Source organism: Triturus cristatus, chromosome 3_2 (genome assembly GCF_964204655.1).
Source record: "Triturus cristatus chromosome 3_2, aTriCri1.1, whole genome shotgun sequence".
Lineage (NCBI taxonomy): Eukaryota > Metazoa > Chordata > Amphibia > Caudata > Salamandridae > Triturus > Triturus cristatus.
In genome coordinates, this window is record NC_140584.1 from 444,616,969 (window position 1) to 444,639,397 (window position 22,429).

At 41.7% G+C, this 22,429-nt stretch overlaps 1 protein-coding gene across 1 annotated transcript in view; it reads right to left on the reverse strand.

Annotated features, from left to right (window-relative positions):
• Positions 1–776: 776 nt before the first annotated feature.
• VWCE (von Willebrand factor C and EGF domains) overlaps positions 777–22,429 on the reverse strand; it is a 463,775-nt gene continuing 442,122 nt past the window's right edge. The window contains exon 27 of the mRNA XM_085648045.1: positions 777–3,597. The gene's annotated coding sequence lies outside the window, so the exon portion shown is untranslated. The remainder of the gene's footprint in view (positions 3,598–22,429) is intronic.

Consider the following 22,429-nt stretch of genomic DNA (forward strand, 5'->3'; position numbering starts at 1 on the left):
TAAGGATAAAGACAGCGGTAAAACTGTGTTACACATACAGAGTGATATCACAATCGTGTGAACATCTGACATGGTGATAGAGGATATTTTGACAAAGGCCCCAAAGAAGCAAACCTGTAAATACAGGATTTCAATCAGTTGACACATCTTAGCACAAGTTAATTAATGTATGTTACTGAAGAGTGTATGCTTAGTGCCATGGAAAAAGTGAAGCGGCTCAGTGAAATCCTTCACTTTCTTCAGTCCATAATCTCATCAGGGGTTAACTGGTAAAGACAAGGGACCGGAGGAGGCACTGCTGGCCTCAGTAGAATGATGACCTGTTTCTATGAGAAAGTTCCCTGCGAGGTGATGGATGTCCACCCCTGCTCTGACACAGCACTGAACCCAATGAAAACTGAGCTCTACAATGAAGGGTTTCCAAATGGACCTTTTCATAATTAAAACATTCAAATTCACTAACCCCTGCTGTGGCCTGAGAAAAAGTGTTTTTTAGCTACATCTATAACACTTAATTTCCCCTCCATTTTTCACCCAATACACCAAGAATGACTCTTCCACTGGGAACAAAAAGAACACTTTTACCAACTCTTGTGATTTTAGCAGCAGTCTCATCATTTGTTAAGTCAATAAGTGAATGACTAATATTCACAAGCAAAATGTAATAAGCCCCATGACTTTAGACACCATCACTTATGCTCATTTCTTCTAAAATAAATGACATGTTCAGACCGTTCAGAGTCCATAATGTGAAACAGAAACCCAGAGGACACATAGACTGTGCAACACACTTTATGCATACTTTGACATTAAATTATTAGTAATTATTTTAAAAAAAATGTAGCAGCACTTGATTTACATGGTCGACATTTTGATCTACATTAATAGTTCTTGGATTTCTTTACCATTTAAGTGAGAAAAGCCAGTGGAGTCCTTTACTAAAAAGCCAGAAATATTGCAAAATATTTTAATTCATTCAAATAATAGTAGACTAAAGACATACGGAATACCAACGTCAAAGTGTAGTAATAACTATGACTGGTTATGAGTCTCTGAGGCCTCCTGTTTCTGCCACATTGTAACTACAACACATTATTTGTATACCAGAATGATAACCTAGAAAAAATCAGGACCCGCTTTGCATCCAAGTGCTCAAGTCCAGTCTGTGTTTGCAGATACTAGCCTTTATCCAATTGTACATACACAGAGAAAGGTCAAGGCCACCTTATGTTCCTCGGGATAGACCAACGCATTCTAATGTCTCCAGAAAGTGAAACAATATCTTTTTGTGTCCTCTGAGATAACACAATGTTTATCTGCATTTAGAGAGAGGCGTACATTTCCTTATGTTCTAGACAGGTCTGTGCCTTGTGCTCCTCAGTCTGTTATCAGCTAAAAGCTAAGGAGCCTATGTTGCAGTTCACAGGCTTGAATGTTCTTAATGTTCAACGTCACAGGCCAGTTTGCATTGTCCTCCCAGTTAGGCCTGGATCATCTTGTAGTCCCAAAAGAATCTGTACCCCATTTGAGACCCTGAGATGGGCAGACACAACAGTTCAGTAGACACATCCACAGTACTTTTTGTACCAAAACACATCATGTTCAGTCGTGTATCCAAGATTTAAGTTATCTGTCTGTCTACATAGACAATTCAGGCTCATCATCTCCTCTGGCATCTTTCTTCCTACCACATTATCCACAGGACATGCGCCGACACTTTTGTTTCCCCAAAGACAGACCTGATTTTCTGTGACATAAGATTAGTTCAGATGCCTCTCATCACTCCGGAAATGCGTGAGGAACTTCTTGTGTCTCTATTTTCAGGAAAAGGCCATGGGTTTCTTCTTCTGTGATCAGAGACAAGGCTAGAGTGTTTAACTACACAAGACACCGGCCACTCCAATGTTTTCCTAAAGAGAGGAGAGGTTACATTTGCTGAAGAACGATATGTTTCATGATGGCTTCTCAGAAACATGTGTGTGGCCCCTTTACTCTCTGGGCACCGGCCTACATTTACTTGTTTTGCTAGAGCAAAAGTTGGATGTTCATATGATTGGAGAAATCTGAATTTTTGTGAGAGTCAAGAGGCAGGCTTGGCTAACAATATTTCACAGGAGGAGAAACTGAATCCATGTGCATTTCCAGGGTCAATCTTTGATCCTATATCATTTTATTTTACTGGAGAAGGACTTCTTTCTCAGAGACATGCCAGGATCAATTGGAGTTTGTAGGTACAGGAATCCATTCCCTTGTGTCACTGTACATCCGCAAGTTGCGAGCCTCTTGCTCTCGACGGGTGAGACCATGATGTTTGTGCATCCGGAAAAAGTGAAAAGCCTTGTCCCTTTTGTGCACCCGAGACAGGCTGTATCTCTTGGTGCTAAGTAGACAGTTTTGACTGGCCTCCCATTAACAAACTGTGACTTTACTGTGAAAGGCTCTATTTAAGTCTGAAAATTCTAATCCAATGTGGACCTATTGAGAAAGTTTATTGACTAACAGGAGCATGGGCCCCAATGATGTTTAAATGTGAAGTAGAACACCAGGTCATTGGCTAGCATCATGATAATGCCCTTCCCAGACATGGCTGTAGGGTTTGCTTTCTCTGTATCCACTGCACAGGGATGATTTACTAAAGAAACATTTAGATTTGTTCCAATGATAGACATTAGTATATCAATAAATATCCAAATAGTTAATTTAAATCGCCATTTTTATCCCTTTCACCATCACTTAGATCATTGCAGGCAATCTCTGTTAGCTTTTTCTTAAATGTTTTCTGCCATTCGATAAAATGTGGCCTTTTATTTTTCACTTTCCTCCCAAGAGGTCTCTGCGGTTTCTAAATACTTCTCATGCTTTATGATGGTTTGTTTAGAACTATTGCCCAGTGGTTCCTTCAGACAGTGAAGTGCTGGCTGAGATTCCATCAAATAACCTCTGTAAGCCTTTGAAAAGTAAACTATATATGGCTAAGTTTGTTCATACGACTATTCCAAAATATGTGTTGAATTATAAATTCTTCAAACATTTCAAAACCTGCTCCACAAAACTGTGGTCCATTATCTGTTCAAAATACCTGTGCCATCTGAAATAAATATTTCCTACTCTGCCTTGACTGAAGAGCAGGTTTTTAAAGGGGACTATTTCATTTCAATTTTCTAAAGTCTGTATCAGTGACAGCTTGGCAACCTCTTTCTTCAGCCTGAACACAGCAATTCCGAGGCCTGTGTATGCTTCCTAATGCACATCAGTAGCTAGAAGCAGCTCTTTTCAAGAATCCGGTCTGCGTGTAACATCATTAATATTGGTGAAATTTCTTCCCAGTTGGAACATGTGTGTTTGTTTCATGATCTGTTTCCATGAGTCGTGCTAAAATTATCGACAGCACAATTTTTCAGAAATGCCTGAGCAATAGCAGCCTTCAGTAGGAATCCAACAATAACAGAGAGAAATGGCCTGTACAGGATGTGTGGGCTATCTCAGTTTGGTAATGAAAAAGCAACATGCCCATCTTAGACTCCCTCAGCTCTCTGTACAGTTTGGTGCCGGATATCTTCTGCTTTATGGAAGGAACCACTCTCCAGCTTCAGCAGTCTGCAAGACAATTAGAAAAGAGCCATCAGTCAGCAAGGGGAGAATCAGAGAGCAGCATCTAGAGTTCTTAGAGTCTAATTTGTAGAACAACCAATACACTACATGTTATTCTCTATGTATGGGACCCCTACATTCATAAGGAGGGAAAATAATTCATCTGTATCACAGAAGGTAACAAGTTATGTTCTTCCTGTGCATTAGGAATTAGCCACCAGGAAATTGCATGGTTATACTCCCTAAAAAGTGTTTACATTGTGACAGCAGGTTATGAAAATCTTGTCAACAGCTGCAAGTTCCTTTCTGGAATGAAATAAGTGATCACTACATGACATAAACATGCACTTTTTGCCCATTGACTTCGAAAGAATGTCGATGTTGGCATTTGCCACTATTTCAGGTGTAAGGTGTTCAATCACATGTGGACATTGTAGTATTTTTCTTTAGGACAGACCAGCCAGCAATCTACCATTTTGCCCCTACTTGTATTTGGCCTGCAATATCTCTACTATGGAGGGAAGCAATTATAGTCATAAGGGATATTAAAGACAATAGTACTGCAATTTCTTAATTATATGTTTATATCAAGGAAAATATATTAAGGTATAGGATTTTAATCTTGTACTGTTAATTATAAGATGTTATTAGATGATAACTCGTATTTCTATTTTGGTACGTTGGGTGGCTGGCCAAAACATGTTTATTTAATCATTATTGTGTGGCTTATGCTGACTACAATAAATAAAATATAATTATTTCCAAGACATAAACATGTCTATCATGTGTGCTACACGGATGATTTGGAATATCATCATGTTGCCACAGAGGGATCAGTGTCAGATATGTTAATGTTGCAAACAGTGGGAGATATTTGTGCTGCTTCTGGAATGTTTCTGTTTTTTCCAAAGCCATAAATGCCACTGTGCCCTCGCATGTAATGATCAGAGAAGACTCCTGTGGGATACAACACCCTTCCGGTGTGGCTCCTTGCAACTTCTGCATGGGTATCCGACAAGCCTGATCTATGCACTTGCATACTCAAATTTCTAGGCATCACTCTTTGCCTTTGCCTCTTGCCCCATGCACTGAGTATTCCTCATTCACTTCTTGACTTATCAGGACACCTTGCTGTTTATTCCCTTTCCTTAACTGTTTTGCCAGTATTGTGGCATTGTCCTTATTAATCCTTGTCAGATGAACAAAGCAAGAGCTGGGCGAGTATGTGAGATGTGTAATTTTTCATAAATACATTTACATAAAATGTCTGAAAAGGACCTAGAGGGGCGTCCCTGCTACTTGATCATTTTCAGTAGCAAAACAGGCCCACTTTGTCATTAGAAGAAGACATCTTTCTAATTTAGCAAATTTTATTAGCAGGAATACAGATTTATAGGAAACTAGTGACCTGATATTAAAACAGTTTTGCTGTTGCAAGGTCTGCGAGTTGCAAAAAGATAAGTTGTACAACCGCCACACAATATGTTGCAATATACTAAAGGTACATTACGAGTTGGGAATGTCTTTTTGACTCACAATGTTGTTTTTGCCACCCACACCAGCTCGTACAGGAAAGGGGGCATGAAACAGGCGTCTACCCTCACCTATGCAACTTATCAATGGGTTGCGACCACAGTTGCAGTCAGAAACCACTAATCAGTTACCAAGACCGAAGAGAGGTGGAAACCTATTAGTGAATTAGAAGCTGTCCGTGGTGACTGCAAGCATCAGGAGAGCAGAAAGTGGTATAGAAGATCACTGCATGCTTCCCTAATGTAATGAATCCACTGCATACCATCCTTCTATTCTTCAAGCATGCATGAATGTAACTGCTAAGGCAGAGAGGAAGTTCTACTGTCCCTATGTCTTCAAGGAGTCACAAAGAGACCCAGGTCATAAATACTGATGATTCAGTCGTTTATGTGATTCTCTGCTAATTGGCATTTTTTGATGCTACCGCTTAGTACAACAGTTGTATCTCAAAGTGAAGGTGGGTCTTAAAAATGCTGGTGAACAAGAAACAGAATGGTTTGCGGCCCAATTTTCATACATCGGGTTCTGGTTGTCATCCCACAACACTTAGGTTCTAGTGACAAGGTGCTAAGAGAGTGATGTTACTGAATGAAACACAGTACCGTAGATATGTAGAACTCTGGACTCACTAATCTTCCCATCCTTGTTGGGGTGGAGTTGGATTAAGAAAGAAGTGGTAAGAAATGTAAAGGTTTCATATCCATGAATATTATACATTTCTTAAAAATAAATTCAAATGTTTTTTAATAAATCTAAATGTGGTACAAGTAAGTAGTCATATTAGGAAAAGAGCTATTAACTACACACTACAAGCTCAAGGGGTGGCTTCATAAATACATTTTATACTAAGAATGAAGAAAGAATTCACAATAATCAGACAGGGAAAATGGAGCATGTTCTTATCCATCATGTTTTCCCTCTCATTTAGGACTGTGGTGTCAGTTGTAACCAAATAATGTCCCATATTGCAGTTTGCATGTTGTCTCCTGCTGTACACCCCTTTGTAGAATCGGAAAAATGTCTCACTTATTTGCTTACTTTTAAGACACAAGAGCTATCTTTTATCACAAGTGCTACTCTAGCTGTCTTCAATCTATTTTCTGTGCATGCTAACAGATAACCATACTATTAAAGGCCTAGAAATTAGTAATTGAATCAGCAATCTAAGAAGGTAATTTACACCACATTGGGCAGTCCATCAGGCCAGCAGAGCACACGGGTATCGCTACCCTGACATAGGACTGTCTGCCATATTATAAGATCCCTGCCTGCCTGAAGGGGATGTCCCTGCCCTCTGTGCATTCGCTGGTGCATTGGTTTCCCAGAAGACAGAGAATAATGCTGATAGGTTGTCATGTTGCTTTGGCTGTGCTCGTCAAACTTTACTTTCTGTTTGGGCCCGTTAGGCCACTAAACCCAGAGATCACATGTGGAATGTTTGGCTGTTTTCCTTTGTTTTACAGTGCATATGCTTCCTCTGGTAAAGTGAAAGACATTATTGCATATCTGTTTTGTCTACATTTGTTAAAGGTGTGCCCTCAAGCCCCAGGAGAATTCTTCAGGTTACTTGTAGTATTTAACATTTTATGGAATGAATGTGAGAGCATATATTTGTCAGTTTGATACAAATGGGTGCATAGCATTAATACATTTAAAGAACATTAATATAGGGAGATTTAGCAGAAATTGAAAAGGTCTTTAGCCTCTACTACTATAAACAGAGGTGGCAAACAGCTGCGGTCCGTGCAGGTAACAGCGGTGGGGAGGTGGGGCTTTGCATCATCCATTGAAATCCCCACCACCCAGCCCCACCGACCCACCGCTGTTACCGGAACAGACCACGGCTGGGGGCAAAAGATTTGCTTTACGTCACATTGGACTCCTGTAAAGATATGATTAATGCAAAGTAAATTACCGTGCTGTAACCCATTGCATTGTGAGGACAAACATTCCAGTGAAGTTAGCCAATACCTGAAGTGGGCTTAGTCATTGACCCATCCTGTAAACTGGAGTTGGTCGAAGTAAAAATTGAATGACACAACAGACCAGTGGATCAAGAGGGCTAGCGTAATGCACCTATAACTAAGCAACTATATATAGATAGATAGATAGATAGATAGATAGATAGATAGATAGATAGATAGATAGATAGATAGATAGATAGATAGATAGATAGATAGATAGATAGATAGATAGATAGATAGATAGATAGATAGATAGATAGATAGATATGTATGTGTATATATATACATATATATATATTCACTGAAAAAAATGTAAGGTTTTACAGATGTTATAGTTAGGAATTAGCATTTAAAAAACCTTTGAAATTCACTAAAAATAGCATAGGTTTCATGGACATTATAGTTAGTTGGACAATTGACTCATATAAAACCAGAGAAATGCGCCTGTTACAGTTAGTTAAGCTAACTATAACTTGCGCGCCCGCAATGCACTGCTGATGATGTCACATATTACATCACTCATGACACGGCCAGTGACATCACTGATGACATCACTGATGACATCTCAAATGACATCACTGATGACATCACTGATGACATCATCCAGTGAATGTGTGTTTCTGTAAAGTTTAAATATTTTTCATATATATCTATATGCCAAGGTGTATTGAAGAATGAATGCATTTACAAGTGCCTGAAGGGATTATTTAGTAGGTGCGTGACTGACTGTATAAGTCATTGAACATGTCTTACTCAATGCATGGGTTAGTGACTACACTGTGTGAAAGTCTGTATTAGTCTCTCAGTTGGTGTGTAAGCAACTGCATGGGTTGCTGAATAGCTACATGAGTTTCTATATGGGTTATTGATTTGTTGATTTGATTTGTTGTCTGAGAATCTGTATGCGTCCGTGAGTGTCTGTATGGGTGGGTAAGGGGGTGTATGACTCTGTGCATAGATGTCTGAGGGGGTGATTCACTGGTTGTATGGATTCAAAAGCGCATCTGGGAAGGGCTGTATGGATGAGTTACTGTGTGTATGGGTGTGTTGGTGAGTGAATGAATGTCTCAGTGGTATATGTGTGACTAACTACATATGTTTTAAGGAACTATATATGTGTGTTGGAGTATATAAATGACTATACATGAGAGTAAGTTATTTGAAGAGTTTGTGTATAAATGAGTTTCTGCTTGTATCAGTAATTGTATAAGACAGTAAATATGTGTTAATATCTCTATAAATAAGTGATATGGTGTGTCTATAACTAACGGACTTGGTGCGTATAACTGTATACATGAGTAAATGGATATGTGATTGATTCTTTGCATTACTGACTAGGTGTGTGAGTAACTCTATGGATGAGCGGTGGAGTGTGACTGCATGTATAGATGTATGAGTGCATATTATACTACTGTATTGATGAGTAACTACATGTATAAGTGACTGGATGTGTGTGTAGACCTAGGAAACAGTGAGTGGTATGTAGTATATGGCATTGTTATGTGTATAGTTTCAAAAATTGTTGTCTGCATTTTAGAATGGGTGTATCGAAGTTTATATTAGGGCATCAGTATGTGCATCAGATTATCCGGTGGATGATGCCATGAGTGATGTTATCAGTGATGTCATTTGAGAAGTCATCAGTGATGTCATCAGTGATGTCACTGACCATGTCATGAGTGATGTAATATGTGATATCATCAGCAGTGCATTGCGGGCGCGCGAGTTATAGTTAGCTCAACTAACTATAACAGGGGAATTTCTTTGGTTTTATATGAGTCAAATGACCAACTAACTATAACGTCCCTGAAACCTATGTTTTTTTTTTTGTGAATTTCAAAGGTTTTTTAAATGCTAATTCCTAACTATAACGTCTGTAAAACCTATGTTTTTTTTCTTTGAATTTCGAAGGTTTTTTAAATGTTAATTTCATATTTTAATGTTTATAAAACCTATAATTTTTCTATTTTTTTGTAATATTTTGGAACTCTATTATACTTCTTTTTTTTTAACTTTAAAACTTAAATAATGTTTTATATCTTCCCCAGAAAATATGTATGCATATATATATATATATATATATTTTTTAGAAAACTGCACTCCCATACCGGTAGTGTACCAAGCTCCATCACCACACGAATCCTATCTGCCATATTGCTAAACTCGTAAAGGATGCGCATTTCGTATCCGACGGGTTCGTGGCAACGCGTCCCTTGTAACATCATATACGTATCAGGTCGCGCCAGCTGCTACTTTGGTATGCGATGGGTACGCAGTACCAAGCCGTGTGTTACATCATATACGTATGAGGTTGCGCCGGCTGCGCGTTCCGTATGCGACGAGTGCACGCTGCCAGGCCCTGTGTTACATCATAGACGTATGGTGTTGCGCCGGGTACGCCATTTCCTCATTTTTTTTTAATGTCTCAAAACTATATCTAAATAACTTTAAACTGTATATGAGAGCAAGCGATAATCTATAATATTTTAAACATTTATATATTTCTAACTGTAATAAACTTATATTATGATAAATATATTTTCTCAAAATCTTGTCGGTTGCGGCCTCCTTGCGCCCTCGATGCGTGATTGCCATGTGACCTTAAAAAAAGCTTTTGATTAGTTCATAACATTTCCCACTGTAACAGTTGGAGGAACCCACCCATTTTAGTCATTCTCTCGACAGCGTTTGATGAGTCACACCCCTTCTGCTTAGAGAGCTTTTTTGAAAATGTATTTTGATGTGTACACATATCTTCTACTACACACAACATGCAACGATCATCTTGATCAATATTCATGGTCTGTACATTAGCCTTCCACGTGTGATCGCCATGCATCTCAAACATTACATCAAAAATCAAATGTGTGTTACACGATGCCCCTGGTGTGTGTGTGTGCACATTATTGTGCTGCCTTTCGGCCTGGGAATTGCTGGCCCGAAGGGGTATCATCAGCCACGGGCAGAGTGCACATCCTAGATCACATGTGACAAACAGTAAACAGTAATGTGTACATTTGTTTAGCTGTATTCTCTGTTGTCAGGCTTTACCAGTATAGTAGTGTGTCATATGTGAGACTTTCAGATTCACGTTTGGCTTGCATTGCTTGACTATTATGAACATTATCACTATTTATGATGTAGCCTCACTGCTGATCCTCCCTCCATCCGAGCACATTCACATGTGTGCGCTTCGCGATAGCAACACTTTCAATAATACTGCATACCATTGACATGAGTGTCTGCGCATATCCACAACCTTGACAATGACATGTGAGGTTGGCCATTCAATGTTTTCGAACAGCATCTCATTAGTGATAGTTGCCGCCCTCCCGGTACATGCTACATTAATGTAAATTGGGCATTCTGCGACGTCAAAACTGCAACAGAGACACACATAAGTACACTCCCTGGCCAGGCAGGAACTGAACAACGCCCAGGTCCCCGGAACTATTATTCACACCCCTACGCTCGCCTGGTGTACGCAAGCCCAGCCCACTTTGCGTACGTATAAATAGAATAACGACTACGCCACATGTCCCAGTTCTTCTACACTGCCTCAGGTGATATGGCCGCATCCACGTCGCATATCACAATGCGCAATAAAAAAAGGGCTCCATAAGGCGTACACCATCGTTACAATCAACACTGCACCTGAATTGTGAACACTGCTGCCCATCGTGTTTGGACACACAACAATGACAGCAGGTGAGCAGTGGGGCCTGGGTGCACAGGGGCTGTAATTGAGTGTGATTCTGCGGGAGGGGTGGGGTGCATCAGCCTGGGTGCGCAGGTACAAACAAGCGATATTGCCCTGCTTAATAATGTGTTCTCTGACCTCATTCAGTCACAAGTCTGTCTCATTTTAAGGACCTGCTGGACCGTACTCTAGGCCTGAGCCAGCGGGCAGCGTTGCCCTACAGACACGTGTTGAGCGCAGTGCTGCGGGAGGGGTGGGGTGCATCAGCCTGTGTGCAAAGGTGCGAACAACCGATGTTACCCTGCGTACCGATGTGATCTCTGACCTCATTCAGTCACATCTCTGTCTCATTTTAAGGACCTGCTGGACCGTACTGTAGGCCTGAGCCAGCGGGCAGCGCTGCTCTACAGACACGTGGCTTTGGCTTTTGGGGCACTGTAGTGAGTTTATTACTAAGTGTACATGCACACAGGCTTGCGCCACTGCATTACACACGCACATTATACTTCTAGCAGGCGCTCTGTTCCTTTTGTATGTGAACGTTGGCATAACATATTATTATTTAACCTTGTGTATTCTCGTGCACTCCAACTCCTCTTTGAACCACGATTACCACTAACAGTTCGAAGATCGTACTTCAAGAAGGAAGGATGCACTCAACTGGTGTTCTCTATTAACGTTGAAAGAAACCGTCATTTACCTCAAGGCATGTCCAACATTATATTTTTTCTCCCTTTTCAGACACTGGGTTAGTGGAGCCAAAAGGGGCGGAGCGGGTGCTCACCCCGTGATGATGCCCTGGGCATTCTGATGCCTTCCACCGTGGTATCAAGACACAGTCCCCGACCGGAGACCTGCTGGGCCACCCTAATAGCAGCACCCCAGAGTTGGAGCTCGCACCGGCATGTGGTTGGACACACCGGTTGTGGCAGGTGAACAGTCAAGCCTTGGCACGCAGGAGCTGCAATTGAGCACAGAGCGGAGAAAGGTGCTGGGGTGCAGCAGCCTGGGTGCACAGGTGCAGGCAAGCGATGTTGCCATAGATAATAATGTAATCTCTGGCCTCATTCATATCTCTGTTTCATTTGAAGGACTTGCTGGACCGCACTCTTTCTCGCAGACCCCAGCATCCCAAACACACGGGTGACGGGAGGTGAACATTGAGGGCTGGGTGCTGTAGGCCGGCGCTCTGTCTCCTCCTCCCTCTGTTCTTTTCACTCTCCCTCCCCTTCTCCCTTCCACCCACTCGCTCTCTGTCCCATACTCACTTTCCTCCGTTCATTCTCACTACCTTTCTTTTTCTCTTCGATATGGCACACATACTTATGTTTCTTTTTGTCTTGCAGGTTGTGTACGCTGCTTCCAGAGGAGTCCCACCCACTTCTTTCATGTTTTACTGTTATTCTAATAAAGTTACATTTCCATTTATTTGTGTTGTGTTAATAAAAGTAATTTTTTTTAACCAATAAATAACTGAGTGTCTGGGTCTTCTTTTTCTGACAGCACTTGTCTGTAGTTTATTGTGAAAATCGGCGGTTGATAGTAGGTTATTAGGGAAATTTTGTTTACTTTTCCAGTGCACCTACCAAATATAAACCAACAGACTATTACATAAATGAAGTCTGGGTAATTGTACAACGGCAAGAGTTCTATGAGTGTATCACTTTATAACACCATGAGTACTGCCCATGTGATTTCAGAACCAATAAGGCACTGCCTAGGGCCACCGAGGCTTCGAGGACTGGCGAGGCCCATATTTAAATAAAGCCCCGGAGGTTGCCGATCCCCGGTCTTGAGTTGGCCTCGAAGCCCCCCAAAGAATTCATAAACAATACCCGGGGAGGTGTCGATCCCCTAGTCTGCGAAACGTCTCTGTGCACTCCCGCGTCTAATTTACATGTGAGATTAAGATCCCCAGTGCTGCAGAGACCCCCCAATATAATAATAGGATTGGCCCCGGAACATTACCCACCAGTGGGCTCATTTAAATGAACGGGTAAGAACACCCTTCATTTCTATTTCTCCATTTTTACCATCCCGTTCCGCTTTATTGAAACGATACAAGGTTTTCCTCCTATCGCTTCAACGAGGCAATCAAGAATTTACTATCACAGGGTGCAAACAATGCTGCCGCCCTGTAATAGCAAACATAAATGTCCCGCGCTCGCACACCCCGAGACATTGTATGACCTGCGCCTGGGAGGTGGCTCCATGGGACCACGATGCTTTGTTTAATGCATAACTACAGAATTAGTATAAACGCATACTAACACTACTTGCATACGTGTGGTACAGCAATCAGAGTGTAGTGAAGAGGCAGAGGAAGCCCAAAATAAAAAAATATAAATCCTACCAGAGGTAGGATCACATAGTTCAATCAGCCGACGACCCTGGGATGAATAGAAACAGATTCACCAAGAAAACGGGTCTTCAGCACACGACCCTGGGATGAGCAAAAACAGATTCACCAAAAAAACAGGTCTTCAGCACAATGCAAGCAAGCGCAAAATCTTGGTGAGTGCTGCCTTCTTTTCACCTTCTCCCGCTCGTCGCCAAATTTATGTAGTGAACAGGAAGACAGCAGTGGATCCGATAAGTAGATTTATTCCAGGAAAAGAAGACAGCTTAAACAGCCACCAACAGGACCAGACACCAAGGCATCCGTCTTCTCCAGCACCGTGTACAAACTCCCCAAGATTCCCCTCATGACAGCCCTACATTCTAACATTACATACTTACATTATAGTATCATTACATACTAACATTGTACGATGACTTACATTGAAATAGTACACAGAGCACATCACTTTACAGCAATGAGCTCACGGTTTAATCCCCGAGTCTTCAGACCAGTAGGGGTGAGTAGTTTGCCTCCCACTCCCTGTATAGTATGAACGTATACTAACACTACTTACAGTTATACTACAGCAGCCAGTATGCTACAGCGCCCACAGCCCATCACTTTACAACAATCAACTCTGTTTTATCCCAGAGTCTTCACACCGGTAGGCGTAGTACTTCGCTTCGCACTTCCGGTATAGTATAAGCGCACGGTAGAGCTCAGTATTTCGCTTCCCACTCCCTGTATGTTATAAACGCCTACTAACACTACTTCCACAGGTATCCTACAAACACCAGAGCACATCACTTTACAGCAATGACCTCCCGGTTTAGGCTCTAGGTTTCATACTCGACTGTAGCAGCATCTCATCTCAGCACCATGTCACTCTGAGCAACACCGCACTTTCAGACCGGAAGGTGTGACTACTTCGCTTCGCCCTCCCCCACAGAGGTTACAGTCCTCCTATCCTCCTGTTTCCTACTCTTTTCGACCTTTTTTCCCCTTACTCGCTTTGACGAATCACAAAATGGCGGCCAACACTGCCTAGTTGCAACCGCTCGCAGTGCTCACAACCAATAAGCAGCAAGCTCGTGCTCGTAACGCCTCAGCCAATCAGATGGCAGAATTCCCAAATATCGATATCTGTAAATTTCTATATTTCTCAAAAACTACTGAACGGATTTACACCAAATAAACAAAAGTGTGCTTTCTAGCCCAAGACCCATCTCCCTGCCTAATTTGGGGTAATTCCGTTCACCCGTTCGACCTGTAGCCTTGTCTAAAGTTTCCTATGGTGATTAACATGGAGAAAACACGTTTTGGGACCCCTTTTTATTTTGGCCCCCCCCCTTGATGAATCACCCCTAATCTTCCCACATAGGAGCTGATATGAACAAAGAATTAGTTTGGAAAATTTCATGAAGATTCATCAAACGACGCCAAAGTTATAAGCAAAACAAAAAATGCTCGTCCTATGGAAACTTGGTCCTAACTGTAACTACTTACTGGCGACCGCCAGTAGGTAATATATATATATATATATATATATATATATATATATATATATATATATATATATATCTAATATATATATATATAGTTTTCATCAGCCATCCCTGATATCCACTATACCTTATGGAGAATTCCTTCGCTTGCGGAGAATATGCAGCGAGGAAGAGGAATGGAAAAAACATAGTGCAAAAACAATCATAAGATTTGTGGATAGAAAATACTCTAAAAATACAGCAAATAAATGTTGGAACAGAGCAAATGAAAAAAACAGAGTGGAATGCCTAACACCATCTGGCACGAAAGAGCGAACCACTGATGATCCCATAAGACTTATTACGGATTTCAGCCAAGAATCCCAAAAAATAGCTAACATTCTGAAGAAAAATTGGAAAATCTTACAGCTAGATGGAACTATTGGGAAAAAAATGGGACCTCACCCAATAATAACGTATCGAGGAGCTAGAAATCTGAAAGACCGATTGGTGCATAGCCACTTTAAAGCAAGGAAATCAAAAGAGACATGGCTAAACACAAAAGGTTTCATTAAGTGTCACAATTGCAAAGTTTGTGAGATCGCGAAACAAGTAACGGAAGTCACAATGGCAAACAAAAAAACTTGGCAAATTAAAGATCTAATAAAGTGTAAAAGTCAATACACGGTGTATGTCATAGAATGTCCATGCATGTTAAAATATGTGGGCAGTACCATTTGTGATCTAAAGAAACGGATATTGGAACATGTACGAGCCACAAAGAACAAAGACAGAAACAATGCAGTGGCCAAGCACATGGAGACGCATCACAATGCCAACTGGAAATCTTTAAAATGTTATGGTATTGAATCTGTCCCGACTAATGCACGAGGCGGAAACCGGGAGAAGATCTTACAACAAAAGGAGTCTCAACATATTTTGAACTTCAGAACCATGACTCCATTTGGCCTGAATCAGTCAGAAGAACTGTACATACATTTATAACAGCACCATAAGCTCTCACAAACAGAATAGACATAAACATGAAGCCACGGCGTTTCTTGTTAATACATGGAAGGAACAAATAAAATTTAATTGTAGAAAGCACGGAGTGCGAAAAATACCTAAAAATGCACACTGGAGGGCTAAGAAAGAAAAAAGAAGAGAAAAAAAGTACAAGAAAGCAATGCAACAATTAAAAAACATCGTCGAGTGTCTTTGAAACCACCAGTAAAATTAAGAAATACAAACAAATGCATTACGATATGAACTCTTAGCAATTAAGTAATATATGTGAAAAATGCAGCAAAGCAAACAATTGTACAGAATGATTTATTATTTGAGCAATGAAAAAGTATGAAAGCTTTGGTTAAATATTTTTTGTTGTGAATACAAAAGTCTTAAATAATCATAGAACTCAATCACCCATAAACCAATGGGGCAGTCCTGGGAGTAAACAGGAAGTGATGTCATTGTGTTTCCTTTCAATTGTTTTCTTTTTAAAATGCAAAGAATCATGAAAACAAACGACCGTGAACAAGGTATATGTTGATACCGTAACGCGTTGGTTAATCTGGTTTAAGCTGTCCTAAGGGAACATGAATTACAAATAAATCAAGTTTGGAAGCAAGCTGTTGGAGTGCGACCTTTTACTTCCATCAGGGAGTTCGGTGTTCATTGATGATTGCGATTTGGTTCAACCGCGTTGGTTACGCACCCCCCGTGAAGCGCCTGATACCTGGTAAATGCGAACCGTCTTGGAATTGATATATATATATATATATATATATATATATATATATTCACTGAAGAAACCATAGGTTTCAGGGGCGTTATAGTTAGCTGGACTTTTCACTCGTATAAAACCATTGAAATTCCCCCGTTATAGTTAGTTCAGCTGCCTATGCACTGCTGATGACGTCACATATTACATCACTCATGACATGGTCAGTGACATCACTGATGACATCACTGATGACATCTCAAATGACATCACTGATGACATCATCCAGTGAATGTGTGTTTTTCTGAAAATTACATATGTTTTATATATGTATATCTCAAGGTCGATGGAAGAATAAATGGGTATAAAAGTGTATAAATGGATGATTTGTTTTTGAAAAATTGATTGTATAACTGACTAATTAAGTGTATCTTAGTGAATACATGGCTTAGTGAGTAATGTTTAAATATGTAAATATCTGTATCGGTCTCTCACTTTGTGTATAAGTGGCTGCATAGGTTGGTGAGTAGCTACATGAGTGTCTATATAGGTTATTAGTTGGTTTTTTGAGTATCAGTATGAGTGTCTGTATGGTGGGGGGTATTACGTAGTGCATAGGTGCATGAATGAGTGACTCACTGTTTGTGTGTGTTGAAGACAGCATGTGTGCAGGACTGTATGGGTGGATGAGTGTGTGCATGGGTGTGTTAGTGAGTGAATGACTGTCTCAATAGTATCTTTATGAGTAACTACATATGTTTTAAACTAGTATATGTGACTATTAGTGTATATAAGTGAGTATATGTGAGAGTGAGAGATTGGAAGAGTTCCTGTATGAATAAGTATGTGTTTCTATAAGTGATTGTTTAAAAGACTAAGGGCCATATGTAGGTAGGGACACATTTACCACTTCATAAATACCGAATTTTACCGATTCGGTATTTATGAAGTGGTAAATGATATGTAGGTAATTGGTCGGTAAATATTACCGATTCGGAATAATTCGGTAATTACCGAATCGGTATTTACCGATTCGGTAATGAGGCATACCTTCCCATTGATGGGAAGGTATGCCTCATTACCGAATCGGTAAATACCGATTCGGTAATGGGGGGAACACATGCAAGGGTGGCAGGGTGTCACATTGACACCCTGTTGCACCCCTGAAACGGCCATGTGTGCACATGTGGCACACATACATGCCCTAAGGGCATGTATGTCTGCCACATTGCACACTTCTAAGCGCTTTAAAACGCTTAAACACATCCATTCATTATTTACCACCAACTAATAGTTGGTGGTAAATACCGACTCCAAAACACACCCACACACTCCCCCTACATCTCATTTCTGTATTCGGAATTTACCGAATCGGTAAAATTACCGATTCAGTAATTTTACCGATTCGGTAAATTACCGAATGCAGAAATGAGCCCCCTACATCTCAAAAGCCAAAATACCGGTCGGTAACGGTATAATTACCGAAAATCGGCCGTTACCGACCGGTATTCGGCTACCTACATGAGGCCCTAAGTATGTGTAAGTTTCTGTAGAAGTAAGTGTGGTGGTGTGTGTATAACTGTATATGCAAGTAAATGGATGTTTGATTCTTTATTAGCATGAGTGACTATGTGTGTGAGTAACTCTATGGATGAGTGGCGTTGTGTAACAGGATGTATAGGTGTATGAGTACATATGATGAGTGAGTACATGTATGAGTGACTGTATAGGACTGTTGGTGAATGAGTGGATGTGTATGTGGATCTTAGAATTACTGAATAGGTTGTTGTAACTGGTATTGGTATGTCCATTGTTTTGAAAATTTTAGTTTCTATTTTTGAATGTGTGTATCAAAGGTTATGTTAGGGGGAGAGGAGGTCTGCCACTCTATCACAAGGATGATGTCATCAGTGATGTCATCAGTGATGTCACTGACCATGTCATGAGTGATGTAATATGTGACGTCATCAGCAGTGCATTGCGGGCGCGCGAGTTATAGTTAGCTGAACTAACTATAACGGGGGAATTTCAATGGTTTTGTATGAGTGAAAAGTCCAGCTAACTATAACGCCCCTGAAACCTATGGTTTCTTCAGTGAATTTCTAAGGTTTTTTAAATGCTAATTCCTAACTATAACGTGCCTGAAACCTATAGTTTTTTCAGTGAATTTCAAAGGTTTTTTAAATGCTAATTTCTAACTATGCCTACAGAGATAGGACATGTGAAGAAAGAAGAAAAAACGCACAGAAAGGAAAAAAAGAAATGCAGAAAGAAGCAACAGAAGTCCTCAAAGACTAAGAAAAGTGCAGGAAGAAGGATAACGTGCAGAAAGAACAAACAGAAGAGCAGAAAGAAGCCTTGTTGCAAAATCATCCTGTACCCTCAACTTTTTCAGACGGATAATGGTGGTAACTGAGTCTGACTAACCAGTTCTAGAGCCAGTGCTATGTTAAAAGACACTCAGAATACAATGAAAACACCTACATACACTAAGGAACACTATGCGTTGGGGTCCCCCTGTGATTAGGATGACCTCCTCTGTAAGCCCCTAGTATATAATAGGGCAGGGGATTAAAACTACCTCTTAAAATGCGCCACAGGGCGTGTTTGCACACGTCACCTCAGGCCCCGTCCCCTCCCTTCCCCACTGTGTAAACACGCCCTGAGGCCATTTTAAGTTGGGAGATTAAGTCCCCTTGAATCCTGAGGGTCCCTAGGGGCAAAATAGCCCACTAGGTTCGTCCAGTAAGCGCCATTGCAGAGAGGTGTAAAAAGGGGCAAGGCCTGCACCACCTCTCTGCAACGCAGAGCAGTGGCGCTTACTGGAAGCACCTGGTGGGCTAGTTGGCCCCCAGGGTCCCTCAGGATTGAAGGGGAATTATTTCCCCAATTTAAAACACGCCACAGGGCGTGTTTGCACACGTTAACTCAGGCCCCGTCCCCTCCCTTCACCACTGTGTAAACACGCCCTGTGGCCATTTTTAGTTGGGAGATTAAGTTCATTTGAATCCTGAGGGTCCCTAGGGTCCAACTAGCCCACTAGGTACCTCCAGTAAGCGCCACAGAGCTGTGTTGCAGAGAGGTGTAAAAAGTGGCACGGCCTGGACCACCTCTCTGCAACGCAGCTCAGTGGCGCTTACTGAAAGCACCTGGTGGGCTAGTTAGCCCCCAGGGGCCCTCAGGATTTTAGGGGAATTATTTCCCCAACTTAAAACGCGCCATAGGGCTTGTTTGCACACGTCACCTCATGCCCCGTCCCCTCCCTTCCCCACTGTGTAAACATGCCCTGTGGTCGTTTTAAGTTGGGAGATTAAGTCCCCTTGAATCCTGAGGGTCCCTAGGGGCAAAATAGGCCCCTAGGTACGTCCGGTAAGCGCCATTGCAGAGAGGTGTAAAAAGGGGCACGGCCTGCACCACCTCTCTGCAACACAGAACAGTGGCGCTTACTGGAAGCACCTGGTGGGCTAGTTGGCCCCCAGGGTCCCTCAGGATTGAAAGGGAATTATTTCCCCAACTTAAAATGCGCCACAGGGCGTGTTTGCACAAGTCACCTTAGGCCCTGTCCCCTCCCTTCACCACTGTGTAAACGCACCCTGGGGCCGTTCTAAGTAGAGAGATTAAGTCCCCTTGAATCCTAAGGGTCCCTAGGGTCAAACTAGCCCACTAGGTACCTCCAGTAAGCGCCACAGAGCTGTGTTGCATAGAGGTGTAAAAAGGGGCATGGCCTCAGAACACCTGTCTGCAACGCAGCTCCCTGCCGCATACTGGAGATACCTGTTGGGCTAGTTGGCCCTCAGGGACCCTCAGTATTGAAGGGGAATTAATTCCCCAACTTACAACTGGCCAGGGGGCGCGTTTGCAGAGTGCTGCAAGGAGGGGGCATGGCCTCCGGCGTGATGCCTTTCTTTTATTTATTTTATTTTTTTAAGAAGGAGGGCTGTGTGGCCCCCTTCTTTTTCTAATTTATTGGTCCTGGGGACCCCATCCCCCAGGGCCTGCACCCTAATTTTTTTTGTTGAAAAAAATAAATTTGGAAGGGGGCCGCGTTGCCCCCCTCACAAAGCCTTATGCGGCCCAGGGGGCCCCAACCCCTGGGTCATGGCCTTTTATAAAAAAAAATCTTTAGGAGGGGGGCTGCGTTGCCCCCCTCCTCAGGCCACTTATGGCCCCGGGGACCCCATCCCCCAGGGCTGGCGTTTGTTTTTTTTTTTTTTTATATATTTATAGAAACACCTAGGACATGCTGGACAAACCGTATGTACCTATCACCATGACGAATTGCGTGATATTCATTAAAAGGTGACTATGCATACAATGAATCCAACTGGAATGTATTTACACCGCTAGTGAAGCTCTGACGTGTCCGACGCCCTACCGTGCCTAATCCCGGCGCCCCCGCCGGTGGGTACTCTCCAAGTAGACACCCTTGTCATTTATTTATACAAACATGGGTAGCTATTGACGGGCACATTTAATACACATGCACACTAAGGCATTCAAAGGGGATTCGACAAAAATTCGACCAAACTATGCAAGAAACCCCCCTCACGGTTAATAAAACACACATCCACCGCCGGATGTGTAATACTTTTTATTTTACTCGCTGGAAAGGAGATGAACCTCACTTGAGAGTCACAGCGTGCTCCTGGCTGAGCCCAATGCTGTGTTACACCCAGCAGTGCCCGCCGAGTGCCACACACCTCTGTGTTGTATTCCACCAGCTAGTGCGTATGCTATGACACTCTCTAGCCCATGTGCACTGTAACACCACCCCGTGAATATGTCATGCCACACTTGCCTTCGCACGGGTTATATTGCCCCATCTAACGTGCCTTCCTCGATGCCTATGTTATAACGCACAGCGCTATGCCATACATATTGCAATCTGGGATCCATATCTTTGTCACAGTGCATATGCAATGTTACACTCCCCAGCACATATTTTATATTACAACTTTAGATACTAGTTAGGTTACACAACACTGCCCTGTGCATATTACACTCCAAGGCGCATATCACATAGTACGCGCTAGTGCCTATGCCATCTCGCACTCTCCAATGAATCTGTCATTGCGCACAATTTATTGCATATTATATTTCACACCCCAGTTCATCTTATATCACACTTTTTGGTGCATAGTTTATACCATATACTATATCTAGTTTTCATTTTCAATCGTGCTCTCAGGACTATGTTCTATATAACACTGCATCCACCTACCCTTTTCACGGGCATTACATTTTGCAATGGGGGGTGGAGGGTCAGGGGGGGTGTCTGCCAAGTGACCCCAGAGTCACAGTCACACACATCCTCTTCTTCCTAAATAAAAGTGAGATTATGCTGCATACTTGTTCATATTTTAAGTAGTTCGCACAGACACACATTTTAAAAACAATAAAGTTCCTAATACCCACCTTCTCTGAACAGTTAGCTTGCTGCCCCATCCACCTCCTCCCTAGCCTCTGTTGTCTGAATCCATGGACTAGCCTCATCCCTCCTGCCATGCATGGTCTGAGGTGCTTCCACTGCCCTCCATTTAGCATGATGTACCAGTCCACTCCTCCTGCCCTCCATTGCCCAATTCTAGATTGCTAACATTCTATATTTATTACAAAAGTGTGGAACGCCTGATGTCATCTTGATGTAATCAAAACTGTAATACCTAGAGCATTTCCGTTAGAAATTACATATATGAGAGGGTCTTATTTGCATCAAAATTATGGTTAGTGCTCTAAAAAACTAAAATGAGGACATATTTTCTGAGTTTTCAAATAGCGACAAAGCACTTTTAAATTATTTGTTATCTTTATGTTTTTTTATCCAGTTGACTACTTGATTAAATGTTGCACTCAGGGGAGAGGATGTGGTGTTACTTCCAGAGCTGCAGACTGGGGAACCAGGTTGGAGTTTCTGCTTCAGCTCGACATTCTGTGATTCTGGTCAAATCACTTAATCTCCCCATGTCTACAACCAAAATGAATTTGTTCTTTTGTGATGTAACCAATGCTCATGTAAAGCACTCCAATACCTGACAAGTCTGCACTATATTAAACTGCAAAACACAAAAAATAAGTGTTTTGCACACTTCTGTC